Below are 22,473 nucleotides of genomic sequence, written 5' to 3'. Positions count from 1 at the left end.
TACTGCAACTTACTTTTTCACTTAACAATATGAGTTGAAGGTATTCCCAGATAAACACAAATAAATCTACTTCATTTGTTTAACAGCTGCATAGCATTCTATTGCATAGAGAGTCCAACATTTATTTAACTGTTCTATTACTGCTGTATATTTTGTTCTTCTCCATTTATGTGTACCACTTTATGCCCATGTATTTCTCTAGGATGTCTACCCAGGTTTCTTGATAGAGAGTGAGACGTATTTCTTAAAAAAAAAAAAATTAAGATATCGTTGAATTGCTTTCTACAAAAGTTTTACTGGATTGATCTTCTATCAACAGTGTATGGAAAGGCTCATCAGCATGCATTTAATATTGCCTAACCTTTACTTTTCTATTGGAAAAAAAACCCCATGAAATATCTTTGTTGTTTTATTTTACATTTTCTTGGTTACTAGTAAGATTTCTTTTTTGTGTGCATTGCCTGCTTATATTGTCTGCCCAATTTTCTATTAAGTTTTACTGTTTATATTGTATTGATTTGTGAGAAATCTTGATATATTAGAATATTGATCCTTTGGTTATTTCTTTTCAGGTTTATTGAGATATGATTGACATATAACACTGTGTGAGTTTAAGATGTACAACGTGTTGATTCAATATGCTTATATACAGATATATTGCAAAATGATTATCATCACCACGTTAGCTAACACCTCCATTGCCTATTTCCATATGTTTTCATGTAACTAACTGGCATCCTTTCATTTCAACTTGAAGAACTCCTTTCAGCACTTCTTGTAGGGCAGATCTAGTGGTGATGAATTTCCTCAGCTTTTGTTTGTCTGGGAAAGTCTTTATCTCACCTTCATTTCTGGAGGACAGCTTTGCCAGGTATATTTAGCTTTTTAATTCATCTAGAATTTACTTTTTGAGTATGGGGAAAGGCAAGCATCTAATTTTTTTCTTTCCAAAGGGCTAAATACTCTTTGTTGAATAACTCATTCCTTCTCCACCATTTTGAAAATGCTGCTTTGATAATATACTAAACCTCGTCACCTACATGAGCCTTTTCTGGGCTCTCTATTCTACTCCATTGATCTATTTGGCTATTACCACACCCGAATCACACTGTGATATGTTGTAGCTTTTAAGGGGGCTTTCCTGGAGCTTTGAGGTAATGGAAGGAATATAACTGAGAGAATGACTTACCTCTCTCACACATGCTCAGATCTTTCCTCGAGAACTCTGACCCTGCCCCTTTCCTGCTTCCTGAGAAGAGAGGAAGCCTGTGCTTGCCGCTGGAAGAACTTCAGGTATTTTCATAGCTCAATGATTGGCCCAAATTTACCAACAATCACAGAAAGAAGAGACAAAACTTCCCCTGTCGTCTCAGTCTAGGCCTGCCCCTCAAATCCTCATGTCTTATCCTAGAGTTCAGCTCTTCTCAGGACGACTGATGACAGGAGGAACTGTACACTTCTGGGCTGACTCCACCCTAGGTGAGCAAGCATATGACCTTCTGGGTGGCCCCGACTGGGCAATCACACAATGGTCCAATATCAGTTACTTCAGAGTGTCTGAGTGTCTGGTGTTAAATTATATCACGTGTGATGTCACACTCAGGGAGTTTTAGGATGTGCCATGCCAATCTTATGAAGAGTTGAAAAAAATGAACGTGGAGTCTAGTCTTCCCCAGGATCACACTGCTGTCCATTGATCACTGGACTTTCTATTACAGCTTCTTGTTTCTGAGTCTGCCTCTAACTCTAGACTGTGAGCTCCTTTAAGGCAGAGAGGGCATTTTATGTGCCTTTGAATTTCCTTGTCCTACTTTCCAGTGCTTAGCAGAGTCTGGCACAAAGTAAGTAGGCTATTACAGTAACATTTGTCTCAATGGATTGAATAATTAGCATTGTTACACTTTCCCCCAACATCATCTTAATTACATAAAGCTTTTTTAGCCCCCATCACTCATCCCACAATTTCCACTTACCCCTTTGCCTCCTCACGATGCCATCGTATAATTTCTTTATCTCAGTATTTGCTCAATTGTCTGTGTGACCCTCGTGTCTGTCTCCATTAGTGTCTTTTACATTCAATCAGATATCGGCACCAGTGCAAGAGGCTCTTTGCAGCTTGATCAGTGAGCAACGGATCAGACAGAACGGTTGATTTAATTGACATGAAATAACTAAGCCGTCTGTTCCATGGAGTTCATCTTGTAAGTGTTACTCTCTTGTCTGCTCTGAAATGTCTTGGCCACTTGGAAAGACCACGTGTGTCAGATGGCAGGTCATGAAAAATGGTTGCTTTAAGACAGAGAGCAAGGGTTTAAGGGAAGCTGGAAAATTTCATGGTGCTCTCTATCTTTTATCCTGCTTGATCTTTCTTTAGAGCAGTTATTAGTACCTGCTATATTACATATGCACCTGTTTACCTGTCTCTCCCAGGAGAGGCTAAGTGCCACGAGGGCAGGGACTTTAGCCTTTATGCTTACTGCTGGATGCCAGGGTCTAGAATACATGACCTACCTTGATTTGGGCACCAGTGAGTTCTGCCCAGCTCCTTCTTGGGTTTAATTCTGTTGTGACTTTGTGTTACAAATGTCCAGTGGGAATGCCATGTAGATGGAAAGGGGGTGCAGAGGCAAGCACAAGGAGGAGTCTAAGTCAAATTTGGCATGTTCAATGCCTGTAGCAAACTTGATTTTTATGTAGGGTGGCCTTGTGGTTCAAAGGATCCAATCTTGAGAAAAGGGGAGGGGTGGTACAGCAGTGGTGGGTTGGGACAGGTTGGTGAGGTCGACTTTGGGCAATGTTGATCTTTCTGAACCTAGGTATCCTCATTTGTAAAATGGGGATAGTGTACTTACCACCTTTAAATTATGAGGATTAAATGAAATAATGTACATGAAATAATCGCCAGCACTTATAGCACTTTGTACATACCAGGTAATACTTTAAGCACTTTATGTATACTGAGTCACCACAACTCTCTGGGTTAGGAACCGGGGGCATGGGGTTTGGTATGAGAGGGGATGGAGAGAGGCAACTCATGAACAGCCTTGCAGAGCACATTAAGGAGTGGCCATTGGTTTAGTTCCCAGTTTTCCATCTTGACGGTGTAGGTTACTAGCCTCTTCTAGAAAAAGTGGTGTCGCGTTGTCTGGTCTTTAAACATTACATTCTAGCAGCTGAAAGTCTGCTTTCCCTTTCCAAACTTGGCTTATCCAGTCCAGCTTTAAACGGTGGAGGACAATGCATCTTGCTTGGTTATAGGCACCGATTTTTTCCAGTAGGACTGTAAGTCTGGAAACCTCTAACAGTTCATCCAATTTCTCACAGAAATGTCTTTAAAGACAGTAAGTTAGTTACTCTGTTTAGTATTGAGAATAGAGTTTTGTCAAGGCCTTTTTCAAGAAAGGATGGTAAGAAGGCCTCCTGAGTTTGGGCTAGGTTGCTGTAAGCCCCAATAGGTAGGCCAACTACCAGAAGTTGTGATTGTTATCATTACATGGCTAATATTCCAGCCATGGAATAAACTTATAACTGATGGACATCACCAACCCTGTGGTTTTCGGTCTCCAGATGTCTCTCACCATTAGAACCTACCTATCCTTCAGCATTCCCAGATCCATCAGGTTGAATTGAGAATCAGCCTCCTATGGGAACCCAAGTTGTGGTATGTGTTGAGAGAGATGCTGGATCCAATTCCATTATTCTAGTAGACAAGTGTATAGAAAGAATACACTAAACAGATGCTGCATACAATTCAACCATTCTAGTATACAAATATGTAGAGAACACACACTAAGGACATCCTAGATCTAATTCAACCATTCTAGTAGAAAGATATATATATATATATATGTGTATATATAATATATATACATTATATAAATACAATCTATATTTATATAAGTATTATCTACATCAATATCTACCTATCTACCTACCTATCTATCTATCTATCTATCTATCTATCTATCTATCTATCTGAGAGACCACACTAAGGATCTAACTCAACCATTCTAGTAGACAAATACAGTCATGTGCAGCATAACAACATTTTAGTCAATGATGGACCACATATACCACGGTGTTCTCCTAACATTAGTACCATATAGCCTAGATGTGTAGTAGCCTATACAATCCAGGTTTGTGTAAGTGCACTCTATTATGTTCTCATAACGATGAAATCACCTAATGACACATTTCTCAGAATGTATCCCCATCATTAAGCAATGCATGACTTTATAGAAAGAGATCATAGTGAGATGATGGATCCAATTCAGCCATTCTAGTACACATATATATGTAAAGAGAGCACAATAAGGAGATCCTGGATCATTTCAACCATTGTAACATACAAATGCGGAGAGAGCACACTGCCATGCATTTGCTCTAGAGCCTCCAGTCCCCTTTGCACACAGTAGCTGACTACGCCACAGTCAGACCAGGAGCTCAGGTGAACCCAGCAGTGGCACTTGATCTGTATCTCTTGGGTAGGAGGATCAGAAGATACATGGATCCTACAAACATTTGGGGATCAGATGCTAAGAAATCTGAATTTAGTTGCCAGCTAGGGGCACTGCTGGGAAATGACAGCTTCCATTACCTGGAAATCTTGAGAACTTCTGATCAGGTGAGAATTTGAGGTCAGGCAAATCTCCTTCTATTAGTGGTGACTGGGGCATCATCATTGTCTGACAACCTGAAGAATTTGTCCAGCCTCACTCATCAGGCGATCCTAATTGCTTAAAGCCTTTAAATGGCATCTCCTTCCTCTTGGAAAAAACTCCAAGTCCCTTGCATTGCACACTAGGCTTGGCAAGAGCTGGTTCCTTCTCCTTGTCCACTAGGTTCCAGAAGTACTAGCCTCCTTTCCGTTTCTTCAAAACATCATGCTCCTTCCTGCCTGCAGGCCTTTGCACTTTCTGTGCCCTTTGCCAGAGCTCATAACAGCTTTGGCTTAATTAACTTCTATGGTCCTTTTAGATAACAACTCAAATGTCACTTCTTCTGGGCAACTTGTCCACACCCCTGAAAGAAAAGTTTTCTTTAAGAAAAGTTTTCTTGGGGCCGGCCCCGTGGCTTAGCGGTTAAGTGTGCGTGCTCCGTTGCTGGCAGCCCGGGTTCGGATCCCAGGTGCATACCCATGCACCGCTTCTCCGGCCATGCTGAGGCCGCGTCCCACATACAGCAACTAGAAGGATGTGCAACTATGACATACAACTATCTACTGGGGCTTTGGGGGGAAAAAAAAAAGAGGGGGATTGGCAATAGATGTTAGGTCAGAGCCAGTCTTCCTCAGCAAGAAGAGGAGGATTAGCATGTATGTTAGCTCAGGGCTGATCTTCCTCACAAAAAAAAAAAAAGAAAAGAAAAGTTTTCTTGTTGGTACCCTATAGTTTTTCTTCACAGCACTGAAGTATATTTATCAGTGTTCTCTTGTTTGTTTCTGCTCTGCCTCCACCACTAGCATGTCATCTCCATAAGGGAAGCACCTGTACAGTGTGCTTTCTCTGCTGTGGTACCCTTAGTGTTAAACACGGTACCTGGAATACAAAAGGTACTCAACAAATATTTGCAAAATGTATGAATGAACCTTTAGAACGTGTTTGCTCATGTTAAAACTATTCATCAATGAAACTGGAGAACCTCAGTCCAATTCCACCCATTGCCCGGCCCATAGTCAGGGCTCAATGAACATTTGTTGACCAACTGACAAATGTGGAAGGAGGGAATGAGAGGTGTTGTCCAAACAGGCTTATTGCCCTTGGTATCTCCTTTCCAGTCCACCAACTCAGCCACAGGCATCCCATCAACGTCTTCATCCGCCTGCATCCTATGGGCCTCTGGGATGCCTTCCAAATTCTGCCTCCAGAACCCACTCGCTTTGTTTCACTTCTTCTCTATGGCTGATTATCTACTTTAGTTCCCATTCCTTCTCTTTGTACGCTTGGTGGACCTGATGATTCTATTGCTCTGTTTGTTTGCTCCACACTTGGCCACTGGCCAAATAAACCCACTCTCCTCTGGGAACCTGATATCGGTTCTTTGCTCTGTGTTCTGGAGCCCTAGACTAGTTCCATTTTCTTGCTCGACTGGTCTTTAGAGACCACAGTCAAGACCATAGAGTTGAAACATCACTCAGGAGGGGAAGTCAGATGGTCATTATCTGCTGTGATTAATATTGCTATTTTGGACATTTAACTGGTCATGAATTAACCTATAAAACCAGAAAACAGAGTGGCTTGCTTTATAAGTACACAACTAGGCAGAGCACTGAAGCCAGGCCTGAGCAGATGGGCTATTTGTGGCTCAGTTACTTTGGCCATTGGCCACTCCAGGCATTGGCTGGGTATCATCCTCCAAGTGGCCAAGAGGGAGTTTGGCTTCATTTCCCGACAGGGTCTTGGCTGTGGGAAGAATTGTGAAGTGCCAGGGAAAGCAGTAGTGCTGGCTTCTTGGGACCTGGGAAAGAGTTGGGGCTTCTGCCCCAGATAGCCTCTCAGCATTTCCTCCTGGGCACACGGGCTGCTGTGCAGGCACAACGGCTTCAGGTATATGCAACCCCCATGCCCAGGCATTAGCTGGAATCATCTCTTCTTTTCAAAAAGCACATTCCTATTTCTCCAATTCAGACAAAATACACAGAAGAATTTGATACGAACTTCTAGGACAGTGGTCTTCAACTTTCACTTCATATTAGAACCAGCTGAGAAGTCTTAGAAATTCTGGAGCCCAGCTTCATTCTAGACCAATTAAAAGAGTCTCCAGGCATCAGTATTTTTAAAACTCCTCAAGTGATTTCAGTGCGCACCAAGGTGGAGAACCACTGATCAAGACAGGGCTTCTCAAACTTGAATGTGCATAAGAATCATCTGTAGGACGTATTGAAACAGATTCCCAAGCTCCAGCCCCAGAAATTTGGGTTCAGTATTTCCAGGTCTGGGCCGGAGAATATGCCTTTTTAACAAGCTCCCAGGTGATGCTGTTGCTGCCTGTCCACAGACCATACATTGAGTGGCTCTGTTCTAGAGCTTTGCTACTCAGTGTGTAGTCCATGGAGCAGGGGTCTAGGCATCATCCAGGAGCTCGTTAGACATTAAAAATCTCAAACCCATCCCAGACCCGTTATATCAGCATCCATGTTTGTAAAAGGGCTCTAGGAAATTTGTATGCACACCAAGGATTGAAAGGCACTAACACACAGAGGGTGCAAACGTGCAGCCCCTGGGCCAAATTTAGCTGGCAGATATATATTACCTGGCTTGCACAGTATTTTTGAAAATTTAGAATTAATTACACTTAAAAATTGGGATTTTTGACTCCTCTTGAAAAATTGGAAGATCTAGCAATACTGGGCCTCCATTCTCACCTGGTGACAACTGGAGACAGAACAGACGTGCTCCAAGCTGCCGCGGAACTACTTCATTCACTAGTGATGTCTGCACCGCCTCTGCTGGCATTGAAGTTTGCAGCTCCTAGTTCACATCCTCACCTCTCCACTCCCTCCCCAGCTGAGATTACCACTCCCAAGCATTTTATCAGGAGCCTGCCCATTTTATCTGTTTGTACCTCACTCTATTCATCTGTCAATGGATTGATAATACCTATTCAGGGTTCTGATCAAGGTTAAATGGAGATGGAGATTGTGCTTTAAACTCTATACCACTGTTTTACACACGCGTTGTTCCTATATCTAGAGTTTCTCCAAGTATTGTCCCTGGACCAGCAGCAATAATGTCACCTGGGAACTTGGTAGAAATACAAACTTTCAGACCCCACTCTAGATCTAAATGCTTGATGAATTCCAGGTATTTCAGGGGAGAGTGGAATTTTGCCTGGATTTCGCCAGGATCAAAAGCCCATCATGAACTCCACAATTTACGTGGAGAAAGTTCCATCAAGACTCACGGGTGGCTGAAGTTTTGCAGGTGAGAGAGACCAAGGGAAAATGTTAATATGTGTAGGATGGAGCTTCCACAGCTTCTTTCCTCTGGAATCCCCGACACCCCCACCTGTGGGCTCACCTGTGCTCCCATCCTGAGCCAATGAGCTGGGCTGAGACTTGGTGTCTGGATAACCTACCCTGAGCCTGGGCATTCACAGGCTCATAAGACAGACTGCTTCTACTTTCACTACATTGACCCAATCCAGATAAAGCATCTTCTGCCTCAGTTTCCCTAGCAGGCACTTGAGATCAGATTGGACAGATCCACAGCCAATGCCATTGCCACTTGCCTGTACTGACTTTGGGTCCTGCCTGCTGCCTGGGCTCCCCTGATTTCACCATCTCCACTGGATCGGGCTCCTCAGATCATGATATTTCCTCAACCTAGCCTGAACCTACCGCCCCATTTTAGACATTGTATATTTGGGACGGGACCAGCCCTACAGTGAGGTCAGTTTCCTCAACCCTTGCCTCTCTCCTTGTCTACACTGGCTGAATTCGTGGAGTCCCAAGATGCCTATGACCTGAGTCTGCGTGAGTAACAGCAGAGAATTGGGGTCATATGGCCTTCAGGGGGGAAACTGTGAAGTGACCACACACTATTCTTAAGGCAAGAGAAGTGGCTGTATAGAAAGTTCACACCAAAAACTTCTATTTCTTGATTGAGAATAGAGCACACATAGAAATAGCAGTGTAAGAAAGGCAGAGAAAATATTTTCCTAAAGGTGATGATAGATCTGCATTGGGCTGGATTACAGAAGGATTCCTTAGGAACTGTTGCTCTGATAATTTTTATAGAGTGAGTCAGCAAGAATGACTCAGCCATCTGGGATTCATTAGGTTTAATATTGATGAAAACAGGGTTGGACTATGTAATTTTTCAGAATTACTTCTAAGCAGAGGAATCAGTCAATAATGATAGCAATAATATAATAATAACAGCAGTATCATCTTTTGAGTGACACACTCTTCTAGGTTGTCACTGTACATTATCTCAGGGGTCGGCTAACTTCTGCTGTAAAGGGCCAGATAGTAAATATTTTAGGTTTTGTGGGCTACATGGTCTCAGTCACAAGAACTCAAGTCTGGCCTGGTGGCACAAAAGCAGCCATAGACAATAAGCGAACAAATGTGTGTGCCTGTGTTCTGACAAAACTTTATTTACAAGTACAGATTTGGCACATGAGCTATATTTGCTAACTCCTGCATTATCTCATCCACCCTTATGATACTGTGAAGTAGATGCTATTACTATTCCCCATTATACAGATAAAGAAACTGACTCTCAGAGAGATGAAGTAACTTGCATGAGATCTCCTAGCAGTAAGTGACAGATTCAGGATTCCAGCTCAGGATTTCCTACACTATCGTGTCTGGGTGAATTCTCTCATACCCAGAGGAGTTTCATTGTTCTGGATCCTCATGTCTCAGAATCAGTTCTTCAATTATTTAACAGTTATTGGGCAGCCTCAACAGACCTACCATGGTATATCATCTCATTTAACTATCAGAACAGCTGCAGGAGGTAGGTACTGTTCTCCCCATTTAGAGCCTAAAGTTCACAGAGGATAAAGCAGGATTCTCAAGGTCCAGCCTTAGTGAGAAGCTGAGCTTGGAGTCAGACTGGGGTCTCTCTGAGTCTAAGTTCTGTGATCTTCTCTCCAGATCTGTTGCCTCCAGATTTTAAAAATCTTTCACAATTTTTGAATTATCAAATTGCACGTGCCTATTGTACAGGAATTGGAATGATCATAAAGATAAAGATACTGACAAAGAATCACTCATGATCCACCATCCCCAAATAACCTCTGCTACTACTCTGAGGCTTTTTCCCATCTTGATCCCTGCTCATTCTCCCACACAATTACACACTAAATGAAATATTTTATGTATTTGTTACTTATCACATAAGATTAGGGGCATTTTCTTGAGTTATAAAATTTTAATAAAAACACCATTTTAATGACTGCATATTTTTCCATCATAGGATACAACAATTTTTAACAATTTAGATATGTTCTATTTTTTTAATCAAAAATGCTTTGATTATATTCTTGTACATAAATCTCTGTCTGAATCTCCAATTATTTCCCTAGGATAAATTTCTGGAAGGAGAATTATTGATCCAAAGGGTACTAATCATTTTTAAAGTTCTTTATACATTATTGCAGATTAGATTTTTTAGCAATTTGTGATCATTTCCATTCCCCTCACTAGGTCAGATATACCTAACTCCAAAATAGCAATAAATTTTTTTAATTAGATAATTTTGTGGATTAAAATGTTACGGTTTTACCTTGATTTTTACTAAGTAGTGGGGCTTTGGGGTTTCTTATTGATTTGTCAGAGTTTTTTATATATTAAGGACATTAGTAGTTCTTTCTCTGGCAAATATTACTCCCATGTTTTGATTTGCCTTTAAAATGAAAATAAATTCATCTCTATTTACTCGTCATCTTATTCACAGCAAAGGATACTCAGATCATTAGCATTCAACACATACAGCAGCAAGAGTAGTAGCAACAACAGAGCAGAATTTGCTAAGTGGTTGGAAATCACAAGCAGAGAGGCTTAGCTGCAACTCCCATATCTCTGGTACAGACTGCAAACCTGCTGGGCTGTGCTTTCAAGCATGTGACTCCAGGGTAGAGGTCAGCCCAGACAGGAGGCAGCCAGGAGATACAGAGAGGAGCTTTGAGGGTGATTATAAGCACTGAGCAAGGGGCGGCCTTTTTCTATGAACAGCCACAGGCACTGGATACCTCACCATTCTTTCAAATCAGTACAAGGAGGTGAAAAACAGTGTCATGAAAACTTTATTTAGAAGACTATGAAATTGAAGACTGGCAAGAACTTCATTTTCATACTTTTTGGTAAATTTAGAGGAAAGAAAAAGCTTTGTGGCCTGATATTTTTCTCCCCTCAATGCTCAAGCATATTTCATTTTGAGGAAAAATAATCCTTCACAAAAGGTAAATCCCTTCTTTGGGAACAATAACCTTTCTTTCTATATATTGGAATGGGCTAGGGTAGTGTTTCTCAATTTCAACACTCATGACATTTGGGGCCAGATAATTATTTGTTCTTAGAAACTAAAGAATGAATGAATAAATGAGTGATCCAATAGTTTGTATTTAAATATTTGAAGAATTGTGATATGAGAAATTCACCCCCCCTTCAGTCCATACAGCTGAATTAATTACAGGCAGAAAAATATTGGGATCAGTGTAAGGAATCTTTGTCATAATGAAAACTATGCAACGATGGAATGGTCTAGCTCCAGAAATAATAAGCTCATGTTCACTGGAGGCATTAAAGGAGAGACTGGATTGTTCTTAGGCAGTATGTTGTACAAGACACTCATACAAAAGATGAGAGATTCGAAGTTTAAGGGTATCTTCTACCCCGGAAAATCTATAAATCTGTGTTTCCTGCTGTCTTTCTTTTTTAATATTTCATATTCAGGTAGTATTTTTCCCTAGAGGAACTTATTTCCTTTAAAATAGAAGATAAACTTTTCTAGAGTGCTCAAAAGTCATCACACATACTGCAAAAACTGGCTTCTTGGAGGCTCCACAGAGAAAACATGCTTGAAGAAGTTGAGTTAGGGATTTTCTACAAAAACTATTTCCACTAGCCTAGAGCTGGAAGATTCTTGATGGTCTCTCTCAGATACTGTAGGGTTGAAAATGGGCCATGGAGTCAATTCAGTAGTGGGGAGGGCACAGCAACCGTGTGTGGGGATATTGCACTCCTAGGCAGATTCCATGATTAGTGCTACAGATCTTTGTTGAGATTCCAGGCCTACCCTGAATTGAGATCTAGTTTTCTGGAGCCCTGCGTCTTCTAAAGGGCTGGCTCCTTTTCTTCTTCCCACTAGAAACCATGGGTGACCAGAAGGCATGGCTTTGCAGGAGCTATGGTTCAGCAAAGGACATGGGTCAGCAGAAGACATAAGTCAGCCGGATCCATGGATGAGCAGGAACAAAGGGTCAAGGGAAGCCATGGTCAGAAAGAACTGGGAATCTGTAGAAACCATGAGTCAGCATCAGCCATGAGTCAGCAGAGGCTGCAAGTCAAAAGGAGACATGGTTCAGTAGGAGCTTTTGTTCATCAGGATCCGTGGGTTAGTGGGAACCATTGTAAGCAGAAACCACACATCAGCCAGAGAGAGTCAGCAGTAGGTGGTGGGGGAAGAGGAAAAAAGACACACAGAAAGGGAGGGCAGCACCAGAATTTGAGGTGGCTGATGCCATAAGCAAAAGCTACAGGGTAACAAGAAGCCGAGTGGAGAGCATTTGGAAACAATAGTATCAACAAAATATAGAAAATAAGTCAGGCGCTGTTATAATGGTATAGGGAGCAATGTGTTTCTGACATGGTGGCAAGATAGCCTAGAGTCTATAGGAGCACTGAATCCTGAATGATCTAATCTTGAACAACATTCTAGTCTCTGTGAGAACTGGCAGTTGGGCACTAAGATTCTTGTCTTTCCTAATTTCCCAAGTATCCTTATCATAAAACCCCTACTACTAATTATTTCTTTAGGTTGGATGCCTAAAAAGGAAAAATCTTGAGACATAGTATACAGGCTTATTTTTTTAAGGTTCTTAATATATATTTCTATATTACTTTTCAAAAATTTTGTACCAATTTACTCTTTCCTACCTTCTAATTAAAATACTTAGAAAAACGTATTCTCAAAGGTACAAAATTTTAAGGCAGGCTGAAAGCTATTAGTATTGCTATCTATCAGGAGAAATTTCCAGTACAAAAAGTTCAGATAGATGCTTGATGTATAGAGCAAGAGGGCAAAGGAGATTGATATTGGCCTTTCTGACTGTGTATCTTTACCACGTAAGTCAGAACTCTTTGGAGTTTCAAGGGAAAGAATCCAATTGAATTAAAATTGGCTTAATTCAATAAAATAATTTCTAAGGATATGCAACTTGGAAGTCTAGAAAGTAGTGTGGTAGATTTCAGGTGCAGCTGGATCCAGGAGCTTGGAGATGTTAATCATGACAAACACATTAACTCTTTATCCTCTGCCTGAGCTATGGTAGTTGAAAGCTCTGATTGGCCAGGTCGTGCCCCTGTCCTGTTCCCATTCTTGGAGCCAGATGTTGAGGCAATTACTGACCTCCCATCCCACTCAAGCTACATGACTTCGGAGAGATGGTTTTTGAAGGGAGATAGAGTAGGCAATCAAAAGAGATGTCCACAGACGCATCTTATGGGCATAGGGGCTTCAGGACACCCTTTAACTGTGTAGAAGCTGCTTTTGAAAATGTTCAGAGTGGTTTGGACATTCCCATCAGTTATTTCCATTTCATACATCTTCTAGAATCTAGGCTATGATTTTCAATGTTCCAATGTTACAGGCTGCAGAAAGAGGGGATCTACTTGCCTGTTACATCCATGATGTGGAGTCCACAGAGATAATAGTCTGTGCCTGGAACAGCCATGGGAACAACGTGTGAAAACTTCTTTTAAGCATAATTTTAAGTAACAGCATAATAGTTTGTTACTTTTGTGGGATGTGAAGGTTGATGACATGCCTTCTATGGTGCAACATCCAGGAGCTTTCTGTAGAGAGCACCCTGGGTCCTCTTGGGCAGAGCAAGCACCTCTCAAGGGGCACCAGTTTTGATTGAATTCAGGTCCTCCTAATATCTTGCTAAGCAAAAACAACTGTCCTCAGATGTTTGGGAAATTTGGAGTCATCCCTCCTCCTGACTTGCTCTTCTCCTGTATAAAAACATTTCTAGAATATCACATGCTCCTGGAAATATACTTCCTTGTATGTGAAACCTGCTAACAGTTCCCCCGAGAAGTATTTGAACATGGAATGAGTGCCCAGGCTCTTGGTGTCAGAGCTGTGATGGAGAGCACTCTCCCTAAGGCAGCATTCCCTCCAAGAACTCCCACCAGGAGACCCTGGGGAGCAGTTGGTGTTAACTCCAGGCTGCTATGGCTGGGAAACCACTTTCCATGAAAACTCAATCCTCAATTTCCTCATGGCCCCAAGGCTGGCTCTCAGAATTGAGTCTCTCACAGGCTGCTCAGAGTCTGCCTCCCTCCCCCTCCCAGAGAACTTGTCTCTAAGGAGATCTGAATCTATCCTCATGGGCCACACCATTTGGTGGGGGTCACAGAAGTGTAATTAAGCCATGATGACACTGTTTGAAACGTACCAATTATAAGAATAATCAAAATGCTGGAGAAAAAGAGTGGGAGGAAGAAACTTTGCCCAGGAGATCCAGAAGACATAGCAAAAGAGGAAGCACTTAGTTCGGTCTTGAAAGAATAGGAGTTTGCCAAGTGGAGATGAGAGTGGGTAATAAAAAAAAGCTAACATTTGTTGAGCACTCACTGTGTGCCCATGGCTATTCTAGGGGCTTTACATGTATTGACGTGTATTACATGTATCACGCATACGATATTTACATGTATTGCCTCATTTAATCCCCACAACAATCATATGAAGTAGGTGTTAATATCATCCCCATTTTGCAGATAATGAGGCCCAAGATGTTAAGTTATTTGCCTATGGTCCCACTGAAAGTATGTGGTGGACCTGAGATTCTAACCTAGGCATTTTGACGCTAGAGCCTGTGTTCTTAGCCTCTTTGCTGTACTACCTGCATGAGCATAGGATCAATATGATCAAACACATGGAGGTATTGGGGTGGTTTAAAAATTGGTCCAAATCTTTGATATTTCTTTCTATAAGCGGAGGAGTCTAATTTCCCTCTCCCTGAGTATGAGCTGGACTTAGTAACTTGCATCTAATGAACACAGTAAAGTGGAAGTGACGGCGTGTGGCTTTGAAGACGACGTTATAAAAGCACTGTGGCTTCATCCTCACTCTCCTTCTCAGATCACTCGCTCGGGGATAGCCAGCTGACACGTTGTAGGGACACTCAAGAAACACTATGGAGGGGTCCACATGGTGAGGATCTGAAGCATCTGGCCGACAGCCAGCAAGGAACTGAGGCCTCCTGCCAACAGAAATGTGGGTTTGGAAACAGATTGTCCAGTCCCCATCATGGCTTCAGAGACCTTAGCTGATGTCTTGACTGCGTCCTTGTGAGACACTCTGAGTCTGAACCACTCAACTGAGCTGCTCTGAACTCCTGACCCAGAGACACTGTGAGAAAATCAATATGTGTTGTGTAAGCCACCGAGTATTGGGGTAATTTGCTATACAGCCACAGACAACTAACACTGGCATGAGAATGTTTAGTGTCTTCAAAGTACATAGTCAGTATTTTGGAGCTGAAGCTCAGAATTTATAGAGAACTAGCAAGGAGTGAGGCTTTTAGGATAAATTATAAAGCTCTACAGCCATTCTGCAAGCTCAAGCTCACAGGGCCTTCTTACCAAAAGCAACGCTCTATCTCTCCAATCCTGACCCTCCCACACCACCCAGAAAATGCTTCCGATTCTATAACTCCCCTTCCATGCCAGTACAAGGCTTTTATTACATGAGTCCTTGTTGGGCAGCCATTTGTGAACGAGCCTTCTTTCCTGACTAGATGGCAGGATCCTGGAAGGCTGGGGTCACATTCTGTCCATGTTTCTCCTTGCATACAATCCTTTGGTCACTACGGGAGCCTCGTAAACATCTAGGGGATGAAGGCTGCCCACTCTGAAAGCACAAGGCTGACGGACTGAATTTATTCAATTTCAGCCAACATGCTATTTTCTTGTCTTTGGTTTGGAGTATAATGTCAGTGAGCAGGATAGATTGAGACCCAAGAGGGAAATTAGTTTACAGTACCGGACACTTTCACCAGTGGTGTGAGATGATTCACACCCATGTGGACTCAGGAATGACGATCCTAGAACTCTTATGGTGGGCCAATGGATATTCTTGGGGGTCAGTAAGGCTGCCACCAAGGGTGATGCACATCAATACAAACCATAGTTTCTATATAACATTTGAATTAATTCCTCTTTTCTGCCTTGTCCTCCACTGTCTGCTCAGTTCCTGCACGTAGAATATGCTGGATACATATTTCCTCAAAGAAAGAATGCTGATGTAGAGAATAATTAATATTCATGACACCCAAGTTCTCTAGGCTATTCCTACAGATAAGGAGTTGGGCCTTGTTTAAGAGGATGTTTATGGATAAAGATGGACTCCATCCACTCACAGGAGGCCGAGGGCAGGCACATCCTAGATACATCCTAGCATAAGCAGGCAAGCCAGAGTTATCAGAGCCCCAGGACACTGGGGAGGGGTTCAGGGAAATACAGTAGTCCCCCTGTTATCCACAGGGCATATGTTCCAAGACCCCCAGTGGATGTCTGAAACCATGGATAGTACCGAACCCTACATATACTATGTTTCTTCCTATACATACATATTTGAGGCACAACAGCAAAACTAGCATGAATTTCTTTTTCCTTCTTCATAATTTCAGGGACAGAAGATTCATTCTTACCATAAATCTTAGCAACCACACCATATGATTTTCTTTCTTTCCTTAAGTCAAGAACATTCAACTTTTCACTTAAAGGAAGTACTTTATGGCTTCTCTTTGGCATATCTGAATTGCCAGTATCACTTATCTTGCACTTTGGGGCCGTTATTAAGTAAAATAAGGGTTACTTGAATAAAAGCACTGTGATACTGCCACAATCAAACTGATAACTGAAACAGCTACTGAGTGACTAACAGGCGGGTAGCGTGTACAGATAGGATCTGCTGGGCAAAGGGATGACGCACATCCCAGGCGGGTCAGAGTGGGCTGGTGTGAGATTTCATCATGCTACTCAGAATGGTGCACAATTTAAAACTTTTGGATTGTTCATTTCTGGAATTTTCCATTTAGTATTTTCAGACCACGGTTAACCACAGGTAACTGAAACCGTGGAAAGTGAAATCATGAACAAAAGGTGACCACTGTAGGAGCCAGCCCCATGGCGTAGTGGTTAAGTGTGTGCACTTTGCTGCTGGCGACCCGGGTTCAGATCCCTGGCGCACGCCAACGCACCGCTTGTCAGGCCACGCTGTGGCGGCGTCCCACATAAGGTGGGTGAAGATTGGCATGAATGTTAGCTCAGGGCCGGTCTTCCTCAGCAAAAAGAGGAGGATTGGCATGGATGTTAGCTCAGGGCTGATCTTCCTCATAGAAGAAAAAAAAAAAAAGGTGACCACTGTAAAATACAAATACAAGGAGAACCCCAACCATATTAGTTTATGTAGGAGACATCTGATGCTATTATTATTTTTTTAAGCTATCCACTAGTTTTTCCTTCTTTTAGTAATACTTCTCTGAGTTCCACTGGGGAACCACCCTGTTGCTGAATCTTGGTCCACATGATTTGAATGGCATTAACTCTCTACACTTGGAATCTGGGATGGACACGTAGCCTGGCCTGGCCAATAGAAACTCTGTATTCTCCTGGTGACAGTGTTTCAGGAACGGGCATGTGACCCAGTCAGAGCCCATGTGAGTCAGCAGGACTTTTGCTGCTGCTGCTGGAAGAGAACTTGCCCTCCTTTCTGCTGCACTTGAGCCTAAGAGGAGCTGGCTTCAGAAATGCTGGCCTCCATCTCGCCACCAGGTGGTAGAACTTGAAGCCAACAGAGTGGAAATCAGAGACTGGAAAGAATTATGAAACCGAGTTCTAATGACATAATTTCAGACTCTTGATGAGGCCATATCCCAATATATCTTTGGGCTTTTAAGTGGCATATGCCAAATTCTCTTTTTATCTTAAGCCAGTTTGTATTTAGTTTTCTGTCACTTGCAACTTTGTGAGTCCTGACCAAAGGGACTGCCTTTGGATGCTACACCAGTAGCCAAGGGCCTACGTAGGGTAAACAAAATATCAGGCTCAAGGCAGCAAGACTGAGTCAGTTTCCACCGATTATTAACCTTACTTTTGTAACTTAATAAGAACATTTGCTTCCTTTATATATTCAACTATATAAGTCCAATGTTATGTTCCAAATGGTTAAACTGTTATCTCCAAATTATTATCCCCATGAATGTGAAATGCCACTTTTTATATTCTAAACTTCCATTAATTTTCTTTGATCTAATTCTAGACTCTCTAGTCTGTTCCCTTGATCTGTGTATTCCCATGTGATCAAATTGCTGTTTTATAACACATGTTAGTTTCTATTGAATGCTCATTACCCATTTTTCCTCCCTCAAAACTCTCCCCTTTGTTTCTTGCGTAATATTCTTACAGATGAGAATTAGAAACTTCTCATCAAGGTCTAAAAAAGTCCCATTGGGATTAAGATTGGAGATCATTGAGACTTTCCATTCAGGAATTTGGTGTATATTTTTAATTTATTCAAGTCTTTGCACACCTCTCAGGAAAAGTTTATAACCTCGTCTCATTAAAAAACAAACGCACTATTCTCAAGTCTGGGTCACTCAATTCTGACACCCTATTCTTTCCATATCCCTTTCATCTGATGACATTCTGGACCTTGCCTCTTTATTTATTTAATTCTTGGCACATATTTTTCCTTTCCATCCCAGCCCTTGTCATCATCTGGGCTGGTTTCAATGGCCATGCAATGCATCACAGGCCTATGATTCCCTCACCTCCAGTAACCTTACCCTCCACTCCATCTCAGCCATCCGCTGACCAAAGCTCGCTCCAGCTTGTCATCACTCCCAAACTATCCCACTCAAAATTACTAATTCAAGCATGCAAACCTCCTAAGCTTCCAATTTACTTCCTCAAATATTTTTTATTACTTCTGTTCTTTCACTTCTTAGGTACCACTGGTTCTATATTTCCTGTAGCCCTCAGGGCCCATTCAAGAGAAAGAAATCATACAAGTTATTTGAACAGAAAGAATTTAATACTAAAAAGTGTTAACTGATAATTGAGAACTGAACAGGCAAAACTCGCTAACTTTAAAGGAGGGAGCAACTGCAGGAAGCAGCTAGCACCACTAGAAAGGGGAAAACAAAGGGAAGAAGTTGGGGTTGTTAAATCACAGAAGCGTGAAGGAGGGCCCATGGTCCTGAGTCCCAGACCTCTGAGGAGGGACACTGCGTGGCTGGTGCCGCTGCCTTGGAAAGGGTGCCGTGGGGCTGGTTCTGAGAGTGCTGGAAGAGCTGCAAACTGGAGTCAGCTGCTGCTTCGAGAAGGAAGTGTCGCTGCCAACATGAAGAAGCATTGCGAGGGTGATGGTCGCAGAAACAACAGGCAAACAGCAATGAACATGTCCCTTCTCCACCGCCAGCCTTGCAGTCACCCTCTAGTGTTCTCCCTCTCCTCTCCCTCCCTCCAGCCCCCCCACCCACTCTCTTTTTCCTCTCTCTCTGTCTCCCTCCCTCTCTCTCTCTCTCTTTATTGGGAGAGTCTAACAGGAAGCCAGCTGGCCAAGGGGAAATGTCATTTGCAGGGTACCAATCCCAGCTCCAGGTGAGTTTGAAGCTGGGACAATAGCTTAATAATTGAACCAACTCTTACTTTCCTTCCATCCATCATCCCTGCCTGTCTTCACTTCCTTGTCTGTCCAGCTTGGGATTAATTATCCAGTACTGCAGTTACTCTCTGGCTGATACTATAAACTCATTTGCTTCCAATGAGCAGATTGGTATCACGATTACCAGCCCAATGCTGCCCAGACATCTTGCCACATTTCTCTAGGCAGCTCGTTTCTCCTCACTCTGCAAAGGCTCCTTTAAATCTTCTCCACTCTTGTCAAACTTCCACGTCCTTTTCTCTTTTGCTAGTTTCTGCTTCAAAGATGGAAACTTCCTCTCAACCCTCCTGCTAACAAGCCAACACCTGCATCCACCTTCCCGCCTTGTCTCCTCACAATGAGAAAGGTGGTGTTCGTCTGTGTAAGGGCAGCACCTGCTCCTGTTCACTGAACCCCATTCCCTTCTTTCTGGAAAGCTTGAGATTCATCTTTGCCCACTCGATTCTATATCTTTGCTCTCTCGCTCTTTACCAGATCCTTGCCTTTGGCTTTTCATAAATTTTAACTTTATTCACTAATTTTTGAAAAAAATGACATTCAGCAACATGGTACAGCCACTCTAGAAAACAGTTTGGCAGTTTATTATAAAATTGAACATACAATTATCATATGACTCAGCCATCCCACTCCCGGGTATTTACCCAAGACAGAGAAAACCTTCACACAAAAACCTGCATGTGAATGCTTATTGCAGCTCTCTTCACAATCGTCAAAAACTGGAAATGATACAAATGCCCTTTGGTGAATGGATAAAGAAACTGTGGTACGTCCATAAAAAGGAATGAATCATTGATACACACAACAATGTGGATGAATCCGAAATGCATTTTACCAAGTGAAAGAAGACAGAAAGGGACACACTGTATGATTCCATTTACATGACATTTTGGAAAAGGCACAAGAACAGAAAAAGGACAGCCTTATAAGGACAGCCTTATAAGGACAGAAAAAAGATCAGCCATTGCCTTCAGGAAACCCTTTGAAATTCAAAAAGATAAGCTTCTTCCATTGAAAAAAAAATTCTCACGACAGGCTCTTTTGGATCTTACACTCACCTGCACGCTATTGCCAATATATCTCTGACTTTCATAGAAAATTTTATCAAAAGAGTTTGTCTGCATCCATTTTTTCCACTACCTCTCTTTCCATTCCCCCCGAACCAGCCTCACTGTTGCTTTCACGTTGTCAAATTCATTGAGCATTTCTCTGTATTCATGTCTCTTACCCTTGCTCAGTAGCAGCCCCAAAGAGTTGAAACTCCTCTCTTCATTTAGTTTAGGGAAGAGTCTTCCTGCCTAGACAGTGTAAAGGCAGATTCTATGCTTCAGTCTGCTCTGTCATTGCCCCAGTATCTAACACAGTTCATGTCACAGGCTAAGAAAGACCCAGTGAACATTTCTGGAAAGAAGCTTTAGGACAGGTCTCTAGAAAAGGTGGCGCTATCCCAAGTTTTGAGAGAAATTTAGTATCTCACCTGCTTTGCACTTTATGATGTTTCCTCGTAAAGACCTTTCTACCATTTATTCTCAACCATTGAAGAACAAGACAAAAATGAATTGGAATTGCACAAAAACTAACAAGGACCTCTTATTTATTTAAATTTTGCCCCTCTAAATATACTTCCCAGAAGAATGGACTTCTTCCATTAAACCTTGAAGGAGTCGCCTTTTCTTTCCTGGAACAGATTCAGAGTCTGGATTTATTGCATGTTCTGTGTATCTTCTTTGATTGATTGGTGCTGAACAGCTGAGCAGCAACATTACTAATTATCCTCAGGATGTAATGCAGTTGGAGAGTCATTAAGGACTCTCTAAATTTGGAAAGCAGCCACTGCCAAACAAAGGGACTCTTCTCGCCTCAGCCAGGAGATGCACAGTCAGGTCTCTGGGGCCCTCTTTGACTCAACTTGGGCTTCACTATGTTCTAGCAACTCCACTAAAGCAGGGCATACCCCTAATGTCGCCCAGTGACACAGACAAAGCAGAATTCTGCTGAGAAACCAACAGTTCATTTTATCTTTTCTTTAGTGAGAACTCGGTAGGCTTTTCTTTCTTGTAGGGTACGGGGCTGATATAGGGCAAGAAGATGGAATTGGCTTAATCATGGAGCAGAGCCGATGGGATTTGAGGGAGCTAAATATTTCCCCCATCAGCCTGTCTTTGATGCCTAAAATTCCACTGTTGAATATATAGTAAGTACCTTATGAAATTAAGAAGTTGTGACCTAATAAAAAACTGAGTGGGAGGGAAAAGTGCATTGAACCTGATATACTAACTCAGATCATACATGCAAAGTCCTCAGTGCAGTGTCTGGAGCATAAAAGTCCTCGATAAATAGTAGGTGTTATTTCTGTTACTAATAATTGTTGGAGCATTTACCAAGCAAATGTTAGCTGAACATCTACTTGGTGCTAGGATACCAGGCTAGATGAGAGGGATACAGGGATAAATTGCCACCATCCCTGCTCTCAAAAGGCTTGTGTGATCAGGGCAATAAAGCCCTTAGATAAAGAATTAGAATTCAACCTCATAAGTGCTCTCTGTAGTAGGGGTCCTGAGTGCTATGTGAGAGTGCAGGGGGGAGCAACTAGCTGTGCTTGTGCAGATGGGACACTGTGCAGGAGAGATGGGTCAGGAAGAACACTTAGGCCTCTGCCAGGTAAGAATGAGAGGAAGGGCATTTAGGCTGATAAGACTGCATGGAAAAGGCAAGGTGACATGAAAAAACAAAATCCAGGATAACAGGAGAACAATAATGAGTTCAATGTGTTCAGAGCATAGATTTCATTGAGGAGTATAGAAGAAAATGGGATTGAAAAAATATCCTAAAGGATGAAGTGCTATGTCTGGGTGGATGGACTTCATCCAATAAGAAACATGATCCAAGTGCAGAGTTTTAAGCAGGAATACAATAAAATTTACTGTTTAGAAAGATACAATCATTGATAAGGAAGGACAGGGGTCAGCAAACTGTGGCCTGTGGGCCAAATCCAGTCCCTTGTCGTTTTATTTTATGCCTCATGAGCTAAGGATGATTTTTGCATTTTCAGATGGTTGAAAACAAA

Source organism: Diceros bicornis, chromosome 26, assembly GCF_020826845.1.
Source record: "Diceros bicornis minor isolate mBicDic1 chromosome 26, mDicBic1.mat.cur, whole genome shotgun sequence".
NCBI classification, from domain to species: Eukaryota; Metazoa; Chordata; class Mammalia; order Perissodactyla; family Rhinocerotidae; genus Diceros; species Diceros bicornis.
The sequence above is the reverse complement of the archived record's forward strand: the minus strand, read 5'-3'. Positions refer to the sequence as shown.